At 36.1% G+C, this 15,609-nt stretch overlaps 1 long non-coding RNA gene and 2 pseudogenes across 1 annotated transcript in view; 2 read left to right on the forward strand and 1 right to left on the reverse strand.

Moving 5' to 3' along the window:
* The window catches only part of LOC132108398 (uncharacterized), a 143,169-nt gene that overhangs the window by 16,637 nt on the left and 110,923 nt on the right, over positions 1 to 15,609 (forward strand). The gene's annotated exons all lie outside the window — the stretch shown is intronic.
* On the reverse strand, positions 5,614 to 7,737 carry LOC132107542 (olfactory receptor 1L4-like; annotated as a pseudogene).
* Positions 12,601 to 13,373, forward strand: LOC132107543 (olfactory receptor 10A6-like; annotated as a pseudogene).

The following is a 15,609-nucleotide window of genomic DNA, read 5'->3' on the forward strand; positions in this document are numbered from 1 at the left end:
TGCCCTGCCGCAAGCTAAGTCCCAGATTCATTGGCCCATTCACCATCCTCCAGCATATCAATCCAGTCACTTACAAACTCCAATTACCCCCTGAGTACCGGATTCACCCCACCTTCAATGTGTCTCTCCTTAAATCTCACCATCCTTCTGTCTCTCCCTCCACAAAACATTCTGGATCCTAACTTACTCGACACCTTCCACTCCAATCATCCTGACCGACCAGCTCCCAGGGGAAGAGGACGTCCACCACATCGTCGGGTCCTTAGGAGCGGGCCTTGGGGAGGGGGGTACTGTTACAAACACGCCAGGTTCCACCTCCACTCATTCACAACGCACGCCCTCACCTGAGTACTGAGCACTTCCACCTGACCCTCATCATTACCCTATCACCTCGGCACCATAAATACCACACACACATAGTGTGTGTGGTTCACCTCCCTGCTCTGACGTCTTCACCCATGCTCTCACGGATCCATTTATCACTCTACCCAACACTACCTGCTCCTCTGCTTGTGTCTATTAATAAACCCTTCTGTCTGATACTCCTCAGCCTCCCGAGTGATCTGTAACAGTAAAAAGATCTTAAACATCAACACAAAAACCATTACCAGTGATGACAAAACACAAACAACAAAAAGTCTGCAATTGATACTCTCATAACAGTAGCCACATAATTTATTCCAACTGCAATGCATGCTGGGAGCTTTGCAGACTCTTAACAATTCAAAACATTCTGTAATATTAAAGTGCTTGATTAAACAACTCTTTTTATGCTAGTTAGGACAACATTTGGGAGAATCTTGTTGATATAACTGTTTTATTTTTTTCTTCCTATTGTACATTTTAAGTAATTCGGTGCTTGTGTAACTAGTTAGTTTTATAAGAAACTTCCTATTTAAATCTTGACTTAAGATTTGAAACAGTATTGTATATTTCCTATGTAAAACTGCCATGGTTATAAAACAAAAATAGAAATAGAATAAACTGAATAGAATAGAATAGCATTCTGAGTTAATATGCTTCTGTAATGCAGCCCAGATCTCTGTTTAGATCCCTTATTGTTGTTGAGTAGAGTATGCTTTTCTATGAGTAACTATTCAAATGCTAAAAAGTGTGTTTGTAGTTATGTAAATAGTGCAAATAGTCAACTTCAGTGCATTGTTTCCTTTCTCTGCCATCTAGTGGATAAATGAGAGATTGAATCTTCATGAAATACCCAGTGACTTACACAGGAAAATATTCTTGACTATGTACCATATTTTTAATTAAGATTAATTATTTTGACTTCTGGTGTTTTTAAGTATGAACCAGCTCCAAAGATACTTATCAGATACTCTCTTGATCCCCCCGTAAATGGCAACATGTGATAAGATATGTTAGATATTAAATCTTATATTTTATATTAGAAAGAGATAAGATATATTACTATTTTTATAATGCATTATTCACTAAAGGTATATCTGATGACTGTATGAGATGTCTGTTTAGTGCGCTTTTGTTTTATTCTGTTTTTGTTCGTTTTATAGTCATTCAGTCTCCAAAATGTACAGTTTTTTTATGGACACTTGCACTTATTTCATTATGAAACATATAATAAACAATAATTTTGCTTCCATGTAACCGTTTGTGAATGACTCGAAAAAACATTTAAAAATGTGATATTTACATAAACTACAGTACTAAAGTACAGAAATAAGTGAATAAAAATGTTGGACTAGAGTCATATTAGCAAATTACATTATGTTAACCAACTAACCAACTATTTCCATCATTTGTTTTATTTTTTGCACTGAAAAATGAAACATGAATAAAATTCAAAAACATAATTACGTAAGTAAAGATCATGTTTCATGAAAATATGTTGTAAATTTCCTACCGTTAATATATATAAAAACTTAAATTTCGATTAGTAAAATGCATTGCTAAGAACTTCATTTGGACAACTTTAAGGAGGATTTTCACAGAATTTTTATTTTTTTGCACCCTCAGATTCCAGATATTCAAATAGTTGTATCTCAACAAAACATTGTCATATCCTAACAAACCATACATCAATGGAAAGAATTATTTATTATTTATATTTATTTATTTAAATAAGCTTATTTTTTTCATTTTTCAGATTTTTTATAAATCTCAATTTAAAAAAATTGACACTTAAGGTTTTGTGGTCCAGTATCACGTATGTGCTTTAATGTTGGAAATCTATCAACTACATTGTAGGAGTGTCTCTTGTCTTTCCCTGCCATCTAGTGGGAAAGTAATGCATCTTCACGATGCCTCAGTGAAATATGCAATAAATTGCTTTGTATTCTGGGGTATCTTATTTATTTTTAGTGTATCTTGTTTATTGTTGTTTTGTTTTGTTAAAAAAACAACAACAACATTTTCATATTTTAAAAATGTATATTATAAAATAAAGAAATCATATTTGGTTACTGTATAGATGTACTTTTAATGTGCTTGTTATTACTGTATTACTCATTATAGCATAGTCTCATGACAATTTTTTAATGACAGTGGGTCTAACAGTGACCTGAGTTTTGTGAAATTATAAAACACTAATTATTTTGATGCTCTTTCATCATTTGTGAACAACTGAATAAAAACTCTATATGTGATATTTAATTCTGCGTAACGTATGGCTTAATTGCAGGCATCATACCATGAATACAAAGCAAGAAGAAAAAAAGGGTCTTACACTAACCCAGAGCATTTAAAGATAGATTTTTAATAACCATATAGGTTATAAGTGCATTCCGCTTAACATGGATTATAATGTAAAATATTAAAAAGTATATTTCCCTTACTATGGGAAAAACAAGATTTTTGTTAACCATTGGACTCATTTTTAATGATCTGTTGTGCCTAGGGTGACCAGATGAGATTGGTTGAAATTCGGGACGGGGGGTGGGGGGGGGGGGGGGTAATAAAGATAATGAATTTCAAACGAAAGTGACTGAACCAATCATGTTTTTATTAATATAAGTACATACATATAATTTGATATAATATAGAAGTAACGTTAGGCTATTTTTATACTTCAAACTGAAGTTAATGAACCAATCATATTTTTATTAACAAGTATATATGCATATAAATTGATAGCCTAATACGTAGCAGGCTATAGAAGTATTATTTTGAACACGGTGCCTCGCCCTCGACCGGTCTGACTTCTTCACGCGACTTCTGCCTGCACTTTCCTAACGGCTGCTGCAACTTGCGCTCTCTTCATCTACTCTATAAAGCAAAAAGGGGACAAAATGGTCGTATTGTCTTTGTGCATATAGCCTAGATGAATTAGATAAATTAATAGAAACAATATAACTTTAATTCACACTTGAGCTATATAGCCTACCGAGGTTGTGGAGGCTCGACATCAGCATATTTTGCAGAGCTTTTCACTGCTGCCAGCACTCCCGTCTTTCCCAGGATGTATTTATGGAACTCTGCACAAGTCATCATTAAATTCATTTTTACTTTGATTTCGCTGCGGACCAGGTTAAATGAGCACCTGTTTCTCACATCGGTCCAGGCACCTTTCATTATTGAAAACACTCGTTCCGAGTAAGCATTGCTCACGGGGATGCTCAAAATGAAAGACAGTAGCTTGGCATACTGTGGGAACGCAGACGTGCTCCTGAGTGCTTGGGCCCAAAGCGCACCTACAGGGTGACTGTGTATTTCCAGATGAGGCAATATCTCTTTCAGAACACAGCTCTCGTTGTAGAGCTCATCCAGGTCGAGTTCATCATCCATCTGAAGGGCCGATACAGCGGCCGTTAATTCCCTGTAGCTGATTTCTTGCTTTTCCTTAAGATTGAAACACTGGATGTTGAACAGGTGCCCAGATTCTGAGAAGTTGAACCATTTCTCAAGGTATTGCTCCGCGATATCATAAAAATTTGTGAATTCTCTCTTGAGCCTGTCAACCCTAAGATTAACGGAGGAGAGGAGGACGCGGTCAACTTTTGCTCCGAAAAAAGCATCTTTTTTGCGCTGCTGGAGTTTGGTTCGGAGGCCGTTCATAAGTGTATATACTTCAACTGAGGTGAGACTGTCACTCTCAAGACTCAGCACAGCACCAGTGAAAAGCTTTAAAGTGTTTTGCAAGAAGAAGAGTGTGACCTCCAGCTCGCTGCATTCATCTTCCTCTCCATGCTCGTTACCCTGGAGCGCATCCCAGAGGACACGGGGGCACTCCTCCTGTCCCAGTGACAAGAAGTAGCTGCGCACCGCTGGCCAGGTGTTGACAAGTCTGTCAATTGCAGGGTGCAGGCTCAACCAGCGTGTCGGGACGTGACGCAACAGTGTTTGGTACTCCATGTCAGCAAATTCAAACATTTCTTTGAGGGTGGAAACTCTCTTCGCAGAACAGCTGAAATGGTTGAATGATTTTATGACGATAGTCTCCACATCTATTTGCAGTGCATTGCTGGCACGTTTTACTGCATTGTGTATTATGTGAGCTGGGCAGTTTGCGGGAAGGATCTTGCTGTTGATTTTTTTTAGATTTTGGTAAATGGAGTGTTTTCTGCCGAAATTCACTGCCGCATTGTCAGCCGAGTAAGCCGAGATATTATTGATGCTGAGTTTGTGTTCCTTTAATTTATTCAGTAAAGTGTCAGTGACGGCATCTGCGGTCTCGGCTGCTTGTTCAAAGAAATCAAGAACTCTGTTCTGGATGCCCTGCTCAGGAGTCCAGAATCTCACAGAGATCGGGAATGTTTTCACATTGCCTTTATTAGAGGCATCGGTTGAAATGGAAAAGAACATATCTTTTGACTCGAGGCATTGGGAGAAGTCAGATGCGAGGGGTGCCAGGACGTTTGTGACCAGTGCTTCAGCTTTTGTGCGACCGCAGCTAACGAGTTTAGCTATGCCCGAATCCGAGTACAGTTTTGGTGTTAACTTCATCGCACAGTCAAGCGATCTGTATGATTGTTGGTGGGCCACACAGTGGAACACGGAGGTCAGCTCAGCAGCAGCTATTTTATTATACATGGAATCATCCTGCTTCTTAAAGAAGGACGAGACCAACGTGTTGGTCTGTACTGTCGCGGTGTTGGTACAGTGTAATTTGCTGCTAGCATGCAGCCTAACATCTGCCTCCCCCCCGTGAGAGACACCAAACTCTTTCCTACACACTTTGCAGAACGCTTTACTTTCATCATGTAGGGCTTTTGCAATCCATGGATACCTGCCCACCCACTCCTCCCGGTACCTGCAGAGACGTTTTAGCTTTTTTACAGCGTGTTGGGGTTCCGGTACACCAGCCATGTCAATTTCATGAATGAAAATTAGCTTATCAGTGCATATCTTAATGCGCGCCTACGGTATATCTAAAAAAAAAAAAAAAAACAAGATGCTGCAGCCAATGAGCAGCCGGCGGGGGCTGGTTGCCAGGCTGCAGGATGACTCAACCTCGCTCCACGGACAGTTTTTTATGTTTTATCAGACAATAACTATTTAAGATTTTGCTTCAGTATAATTTTCGGTGGGATTTGGGATTAAGATTTTGCTTCAGTATAATTTTCGGGACAATTAGAGTGGGATTCGGGATTCGGGACAGCAGCTTAGATTTCGGGACTGTCCCGAATTTTTCGGGACGTCTGGTCACCCTAGTTGTGCCACTTTTGGCTTTCTCAGAAGCTTGAATATCTTGTCTCTGAGTTCATCAGTCTTTAAGCTGTAGATGATGGGGTAGAGCATTGGTGGGATGGTAACAGAAATAGTCAGAATTGATGTTAAAAGATCCACATTCTGAACTAGTCGCAGGTTTCCTAAAACATATGCCACCATGACAGGTATATAATAGAGAAGCACTAACAGCAGGTGAGTGAGACAGGTGTGGAAGGCCTTCCAGCGCTGTGATATAGATACAATCCTTGTCACAGCAACCACTACAATCACATAGGTGAAGATAATAAAAAACAAAGGGCCTAGTAAAGCAGTCAGAGTCTTAGCTGTAGCCAGTTGTCAGTTGAATGAAATGTCTGTACAAGTCAACCTACAGTTGTGTTCAAAATTATTCAACCCCCCAATGCTGTAAAGGGTTTTCGGGAATTTAGTCTACATTTGTAATTGTATTCAGAATGAAATCCTACAAGGACTTCTTAAAGAACCATATGCAACTAAAATGACATCAATTGGTTTTGTAATACAGTAGTAAATGTTTATTTTGTGAATTCTTCATTGACACAATTATTCAACCCCTTAAAGACTACCACTCTGAAGAACAGAGGTTCATTGAAGTGTTTTCAATAAAGTATTGAAAACACCTGTGGATGTCAGGGAGCAGCAATAAAGTCTAATAAGCACTAATTAGGCAGCTTTAAAATGACTGTGATACTCAGCTCCTTCTAAACAATTACTGGTGTGGTTACAAACATGGTGAAGTCAAGAGAATGGTCCAGGAAGACAAGAGAAGAGGTGATTACTCTTCACAGGAAGGGCAATGGCTATAAGAAGATTGCAAAGATGTTAAACATACCAAGAGACACCATAGGAAGCATCATTCGCAAATTCAAGGCAAAGGGCACTGTTGAAACGCTACCTGGTCGTGGCAGAAATAAGATGCTGACTTCTACTGCTGTGCGCTACCTGAAGCGTAGAGTGGAGAAAAGTCCCCGTGTGACTGCTGAGGAACTGAGAAAAGATTTGTCAGATGTGGGTACTGAAGTTTCTGCTCAGACAATACGGCGCACCCTGCGTACTGAAGGCCTCCATGCCAGAACTCCCAGACGCACCCCCTTGCTGTCTCCAAAGAATAAGAAGAGTCGACTGCAGTATGCCAAAAGTCATGTGGACAAACCACAGAAGTTTTGGGATAGTGTTATGTGGACTGATGAAACAAAATTAGAACTGTTTGGGCCCATGGATCAACGCTATGTTAGGAGGAGGAAGAACAAGGCCTATGAAGAAAAGAACACCTTGCCTACTGTGAAGCATGGCGGGGGGTCAATCTTGCTTTGAGGCTGTTTTGCTTCTGCAGGTACAGGGAAGCTTTCAACAGGACAATGATCCCAAGCATACCTCCAAGTCCACTAGAGCCTGGTTGCAGATTAAAGGCTGGAACATTTTGAAGTGGCCATCAGTCACCACTTAAATCCGATTGAGAACCTCTGGTGGGACTTAAAGAAAGCAGTTGCAGTGCGCAAGCCTAAGAATGTGACTGAACTGGAGGCTTTTGCCCATGATGAATGGGCGAAGATACCCGTAGATCGCTGCAAGACATTTGTGTCAAGCTATGCTTCACGTTTAAAAGCTATTTTAACTGTAAAAGGATGTTGTACTAAGATTGATTGTCACTTGGGGGTTGAATAAAACTGATAATGATGTGAGCGCAGAAAAGACATTTGTGGTTATTTCATTATAAATGTTATATTTGTCTGACCTGCACGTGCCTCTTTGATTTAATTGTAAGTAGGATGACTAAATGATCAAAATCAATGTAAAACCGGCCAAAACAATCAATTTCAGTTGGGGTTGAATAATTTTGAACACAACTATATAGACTGGACTGTGTTCACAACAGCAGCTGTTGTCCTCTCTTGAGCCACAGTAAGGGAGTCTGGCTGCAAGACCGACTGGGAAAATCTCAAGTAGAACAAGCATAGACCAAGTCCCTACTATTATGAGCAGCATCCTTAGGTTGGTGTTTATGGTAGAGTAACGCAGAGGCCAGCAGATCGCAATCAGATGATCATATGCCAAAAGAGCAAGAGAGAAAGATTCCATGTCACAAAAAAAATGCATGAAGAACATTTGGGAAAAACATGCTCCAAATGAAACATAATTCTGATTGAACACAAAAACAGGCACCATTTGAGGAATAATAACACTGTTCATTGAAATGTTAACGATTACAAACATCAAGATACTTGGGGTTCTGTAAGCTGGAGTTCATTAGCATGACAGTCAGAAGAACAAGGTTACCCAGCAAGGTGATGATGTAAATGATCGCCAAGGCCAAAATAAGGTAGTTTTTGTTTGCTAGATTGCGAAAGGCAGTTAGATAAAATCCTTCATTGAAAAAATCTATTCCATTGCTGAAAGCAACTGAAAAATAAATTTTAACTCCAAATCTGTAAAAAAAGAAACAAAACATTATGATTATTACACAAGTAAAACATTTGAAGCCATAAAAGTTTCTGATAAACTGATTGAAAAGCCAATGTCTTTCATTAACAAAGTATGAGGGGATTTATATTTGAAGTGTTACATTTTCCATTTTAGTAATAATAAAATCAACCTCACATTTATTCCACATATTTGTAATCATAAAAAGGTGCAGTATCGTAATTGTACTGTACAGAAAATATTGACAAAACTAAAAATGTCTGTTGCAAATGGAAATTAAGTGAGCAAACAAATAAAATACCTACTGATTTCTTTTAAAATCTTGCTTTGTGTTGAAATCGGGCAGTTTGAAAGGCAAACAGATTTTTAAAGGGCTTCTAAACTGATGACCAGGGTCTAATGAGTCTAATTAACCACTGTTGTACAAACAAAAATATAATTACCTTGATTGAAGTCGTTATTTAACAAAATAGTTTCTCATGAGTATTTAATTAGTTTAATTATGTCCAAATAAAGCTTTTGTTGGTCTGTACACTTTGACTCATAGAGGTAAACAAATTCAAAAAAAGAAATGTGCGTGTGTGTGTGTATAGTAAGACCGATAAAGAAACATCCATAGAAAGAAATCAGATTCATTCTTCTTAAACATTTTTGTTCTGTTATTGTGAAGAATTAGCAAATCTAATTGCCAAATTAAATTAAATGTCATATATGCCAAAGTTACTGTTATGTTATAATATGAGGTCTCATGTCAAATTATAACTAGAAAACATCAAATTCATAAAAAACTGTTTTATAGGTCAAAACTTCATCAGAGACCAATAGTTTATATAAAGATTAACTAAAGTAGACTTTTGTATAGCAATATCAGATTTAATATCTAATAGTAATTCTATTCTAATAAAATAAAAATATCTTATCAAATAAAAAGTATTCTATTCTCATAGTGTAACTTTGTTATGAATCTTTTGATTGGTCATGCATATCCCTAAGAGACTCATTATCCTGTTTTGACAAACTTACTGTGATTCCCTGTTGAGACACTAGAAACAAACATGACTAATTTAAACTAAGTACATTCATCAAACTAATGACTAATTACGGTTTCTACAGTACACAAAAGGTTGACATGCAAGCCTAACAACTAATGGGTCTCCAGGTAATAAATGAGGTCATGATGACACCGTGTTTTGGCAGCCAATGCGAGACGAGCCTGCTGTGCCATGACACTGTTTGATACAATATATTATGACACATTAGACAAGCTCACACCAATATCTTGAAACATTAAATGCCAATGTCCCTAACATCTATTTAACCCATGTGTACACTGTGAACTCCTATATTAAAAGTCAATATAACAATAATTAAATGGACAAAAATCATTCAATGCATTTTTTTCATTGCATTAATATCCGTAATGTCCACATAGGCCTGTATTGTACAGTGGGTAAGTATTATTGTCAATGTAATGACAATGCTTTGGTTCACTTACATCCAGAATTCTGTTTATGATAAAAACAGATGAAATGAAACTCAGTTCATGTAACTCAGTTCATGTAATAAATGTCCATCATGTACGTATATTACTTAAAATGCTAGTCAAAAACTATTTTTAACCAAATCAGGTTTTAATTAGATGAATCATATGTCAGCAAATTCAATATGTTGACATTTGAATCATATAATGGAACTTATCAGGTTGACATCAAAATGAGATTTGAGGTGTTTTAAATATTTACAGACATGGTATTTAGAAAAGACAGTAGTCAGTGAGAGAATAAAAAAAAATTAAAACAGGCATATAATATTACACTCTAAGAAATAAATATGTAACATAACAGAAAAAGTAGGCCTACTAGCAGCTCATTGTCAGGACATTATCCATTCATTTTACAGACATTTTCTTCAACTCTAAAACATAACGCAATGTGAAATTCAAAATAAAGGTAAACACAAAATAATAAAAATGTTAATAATAATAATAAAAATGATGATAATACAAATGGAAAATTCCCTCATAATTAATACAGTACATTGTGCCCCAGATTTAGAAAAATATTTTTTAAACCACCCAGAATAGAAGTTTAGAGAGAAAGATTTGACAGAAAAACAGATTAATACTGTATGTTACATTAATTTATATAACTGATAAACTTTGCAAGGTAAGTTTTGTAGAAACAATATTTTGGACAGCACCACTGTTATTTGTTCATGATGCAAAAACCTTTCACTGGAAAATGTTATCCCTTTGACCCTGATTTCCTTAGTTCTCAGTCCATATATGACAGGATTCATTGTCTGTGGCAATATCATAACACCAACCGCAATTAATTTTCTTAAGTGAGGGGAAATAACTTTTATCCTGTACTAGATAATGGTGAAAACCAAAAACTGACCATAATGTCGACTAAAACTAGACTAAAACAAAAACAATTCAGATAACTAAAATATGACTAAAACTAAATGGCATTCTAGTCAAAAGACTATGACTAAGACTGAATCAAATCTGCTGTCAAAATAAGCACAGGATGACAATAGTTTGGTTTGTTTGTTTGTTTATCTTCTTCTTAACACCATTCAACATATACGGCTATATTTATGGTGAAAACTAGTAAATCCATACACAAGTCAATCTATAAACAAGTATGTTTTACACACGAGTCAGGGGGGACAAATTAGAATCTTCAATTCACTTAACCTGCATGTCTTTGGGCTGTGGGAGGAAACCGGATCACCCAGCGTAAACCAACACTGACACAGGGAGTGCATAAAAAACATGCAACATGCAAACTCCACACAGAAAGGCCTCTTGTCCCTAACAGGGACCTTTTTGCTGTGAGACACTGTGCTGCCCCTGGATGGCAAGCGAGCACAAGTCTTCTTGGATGGATGTCTGGCCACAGAGGGATTTAGCCATTTCCTCATCTCTCCTGGTGCATTAGGATGGCTTCTGTGGCTCAGGGAAAGTCGTGGCCAAGTGGTTAGAGAGTTTGACTCCTAACCCTAGGGTTGTGGGTTTGAGTCTCAGGTCTGCAATACCACTACTGAGGTGTCCTTGAGCAAGGCACTGAACCCCCAACTGCTCCCCAGGCACCGCAGCATGGCTGGCCACTGCTCCGGGTGTGTGTTCACTGCTGTGTGTGTGCACTTTGGATGGGTTAAATGCAGAGCACGAATTCTGAGTATGGGTCACCGTACTTGGATGAATGTCACTTCACTTTTCACTTTAGATCCAATGTCACTTTTGGAAGGGGGCCCCTGGTGCTTGGTGAAGGTGTAGCGCATGAGGGTCTGGGAGCATTGCCGGGGCTCTGGTTTTGTTTTAGGCTGAGACTGAGCTGCCAAAGGTGCAGGCATTGATTGTCTAGCCATGATGTAAACCCTACTAGGGCTGCCGTGGTCCTGCAGGGCTTAGAGTTGTGAGCAGCATTGGATTTCCAATGGATTTTTCCATTTCACAAAAAAAAATATGCATGAAATCTAATAATATATTATTGCATTCAAATAGCTATTAATTTGAAATAAATGTAATAATGCCTTACAAATGTAACGTTAATTACATTGTTATTGTAAAAATACAAAATGTATTTTCTTTTGGTGGAAATGTTTATTTATTAAACCTGGAAATGTGAGAAACATTCATTTACATTTGAGTTTTTAATTAAAAAAAATCAGCATGAACTTTACCTCATTTCAGCCTCATTTAATTACTACAAAATAAAAACATTAGTATTGTACACTTGCTGAGATTTTACAAAAAAACACTGTATTTCTCCTGCAAAATTCATTAGCATTGCAAATTATTCATATAAACAAGCCAAATCAAGATAGTAAGAAATTAAAGCATGTATTTATGAATATATATATATATATATATATATATATATATATATATATATATAAAACACAATGTAATAATATTTAGTATTTTCACATCTAGTTGTAATTGTACTACTGTCTGTTCAAAATAAATGAAAATAAACCGAGTATAGTAGATTTTTTAGTGTACCATTACACCCCATATATATATATATATATATATGTTTCAAGGGTTGAATTTGAAATATTTAATACATAATTTGGATAAATAACTGCACTTTCAGTGGACAGCAGAGGGCAGTATACTCAGTAAATTATGCCTCATGTCAAATATTGATTTGTAGAGCATGTCACTTGATTAGAATTTAATGTTCACATGCTAAATGGCATCACATATTCCTAAACAGAGCGCAAGTATAAATCAAATGACTTTAGATGACAAAGTACCAACAAAGTGCTTTCCAACAGCACTGAAAAGATGCCGCCTTTGAATGGCTTCTGATAGGTGAATGTTATGCAATCATTTTATCTGATTATGTTTTGAAGAAACAAATGTTCTGTAGTTAAAAGTACTGTGGTAAAAAGATTTTAAGGTTGTATGAGATATAACTAGGCAAAATGAAAAAATGACAGCTCAATTTTGGACAGCATCATAGATTCAAATGGTTTGCTAAGATTTGAATTTCACCAACTTTCACCATGTGTATGAATAGATCTGTCCTCTCACATGTCCTTAATTTGCACTCTTTGGAACTGATTGAAACAAGCATGTAACTTGCATTCATATTTGGATTAACACCCTACATGGTCATCTTACTTTGCAATGTAACAGTTGTTGTCACCATTTGCTTGAACAGAAATCTTCATAAACCAATGTACATGCTTTTGCTTAACATGAATATCAGTGACACAATGGGTGCTATGAGCCTTTTTCCTCAGGACAGATCAATATCCTATCCTGCATGTTTACTGCAGGCATTTATTGTACACCCGTATGGTGGTGCATCGTGTGTTATTCTTACCGCTATCGCCTATGACAGTTATATCACTATGTGCTCCCAGTTGAGATATGAAGTCATTATGAATACCAATAATGGTGAAAATCATAACTAGGATGTGGCTTTTTAATTTTACCCTCATATTTGCAATTTTCTGTCTTTTTGTGAACAAAAACATTTGCCAGACACACATGGCAGATCTTATCTGCTATATAATCCAACTATAATGAGACTAGTTTGTGAAGACACAAGATTGAATAATATCTATGGACTGTTTACTCTGGTTTTGTACCACATCCTTGTGTTTTCCATAACAGTTTTTGTGTTTCCTCCTCTTGTCAATCCATTTGTGGATGGATTTAAAAACTAAAGACTAAAAACTAAAGAGATCAGACAAAAAGTCTCACCTGTTTCAAGAGTAAGATGAATAGGCTAGTGTCTGAAAATAACTGTAAATTTTGCATAATAAAATAAGTGCCAGGGGTACCGTGCCCGTAAGGTGACTTGTTCGGTTTACTTAGTTTTGTCGTGGCCACGACATAATAACTCGTGGGAACGTGATAATATGTCATGGGTACGAGATATTAATTTGTGTAAAGTCATATTAACTTGTGGGAACGTAATATTAACCCGTGGGAACGTCGTAATATGTCGTGGCCACCAGATCATTTTGGCGAGGTAATGACATCCTTATGTCGTGGCCTCGAGATGCTATGTTGAGGGAACAACATCCATTTCTCAACGATAGTAATCATAATTATGGTCTAGTTAACCAAAATAAATTAAATATATGTTTAATTTAAACTGTATTCCAGCTAAAATTCCAGTCCGTATAATAAAAAAAGCTTGATCTGCATGTTGAGCATTTACAGCAGGATATTATTTACAAAACTATTCAGAATCTGTCAAATATTTTGTTTTCTGTAAAACCTTTAATGAAAATTTCTGTAAAATGATTGTTTTTTCAATTTATTTCATTTAAGATATTTTCCTGAATTTTTTTTTACAGTTCATTGAGAATCTAACCTGTTGTTAATAAAAAAAATAGTGAAAAAATATTAAATAATTTTGCTGTAGCCTATATGTCAGAATAAAATGATTATATAGGTCAATTTTGAAAAGAAAAAAATCTTCTAATGAGATTTAAATAATTTATTTTAGAAGAATGTGAATTAATGTTTTTTTAGTTTTTTTTTATGCAAACAGATTTATGGATAAAAATGTAAATGGAAGCATCAGTGCAAGTTCTACTAGAAAGACTAAGTGCCACGTCACATATTACAATTACATCTAGCTAATCGTCACTCATAAGCCCTCGACTCACCCTTTATTGTGTTTGCAGATACTGATACTGTTGTTTCCATCCATCCTCCCCATGACCACCAGGTTGGCCCCATCCATGCAGGAGTAGGCTCCACCTCTGCCTTCATCTTTTTTTTTGGCTTCTTTAATAAATACTTTTGAGTCTTATTTTCACCTCCTGAGTCTTAATATATGTAATATAACAAAATTCTTAATAAAATTCTATAGATCTCTGGGGATGACTTAATTGATTTAAAATAATATACATTTGGAAAAGAAGGTCAGTTCCAAAGGCTTTGCAATTTATTGCAGTTTGACGAAAACTAACACACACAAAAAAGTATTTGTTCACAAACATCATAACAATACTTGACATAAACATTAATTCTCATACTGATCTTCATTCACTAACAATTTCAAACTATTTGGGCATCTATGTGTGGAGAAATGTGAGCCCTGGCTATTCATTGTCATAAACACAGCAAAACTGTGTCCATACATGAGAGTTCTATCATGCACTTACCTAAGAGCTAGAGCATGATCAATAGCTTGGAGCTTGAATTGCAGTTATCAGTAACTTATGGGAGCCTGTCTACACATGTACACACATTTTTCTTCATATGTGGATTTATGTGAGATACGTCTATTTGATGTGCATATTCATCTGGAAGATATATACTGTATACTTGAAGTTACCATTATCGAGTCTTTTTTTTTTACTATAAGTTAACTAACAGCTGAACGACAGCAAAAAAATGTAAATAAATAAATCAATTCAAATCGGAAATGTGTTACTGCATATAAAGTTATTAATTTGGTATAAATATAAAAATGCTTAATCATTATAGGTGCAAATAATGCATCTAGCAAATGTAAAAGTAAGTGTAAAAAAGTGTTAAGTATTAAGTAAGTATAAGTGTTAAGTAAAAAAAGTGCATTTATGAAAATAAAACTGATTTAATTATTTAAATTATGCATTTGAAAATATTTAATACATTATTTGGACATATAACTGCACTATATCTCAAGGGGCAATATAGAGGGCAGTATATTTAGGCTTCTGTCTCATGTGAAAAATTGCTCTGTAGAGAATGTCAGTTGATTAGAATCCAATGTGCGCATGCTATAAATAGCATAATCCATTCCTATAGTAAACAGCACAAGTATAAATCAGATGACAACAGCAAAGTGCTTTCCAACACCACTAAAGTAAGATAAGAAATCATTTTATTGAATATGTTGTGGATAATCAGATGTACTGCTGAGTTTTCCAGGTTGTATGAGATGCAACAAGGCCAAATTAACAAATGATAGCTCAAGTTTGGACCGCAATATAGATTCAACAGTTTGGTGAGATTTAGATTTAATCTAAATGATTCATTTTTGTTTATTTATACCGAAATTGTAA

The sequence above is a fragment of the Carassius carassius genome, chromosome 28, assembly GCF_963082965.1.
Source record: "Carassius carassius chromosome 28, fCarCar2.1, whole genome shotgun sequence".
Lineage (NCBI taxonomy): Eukaryota > Metazoa > Chordata > Actinopteri > Cypriniformes > Cyprinidae > Carassius > Carassius carassius.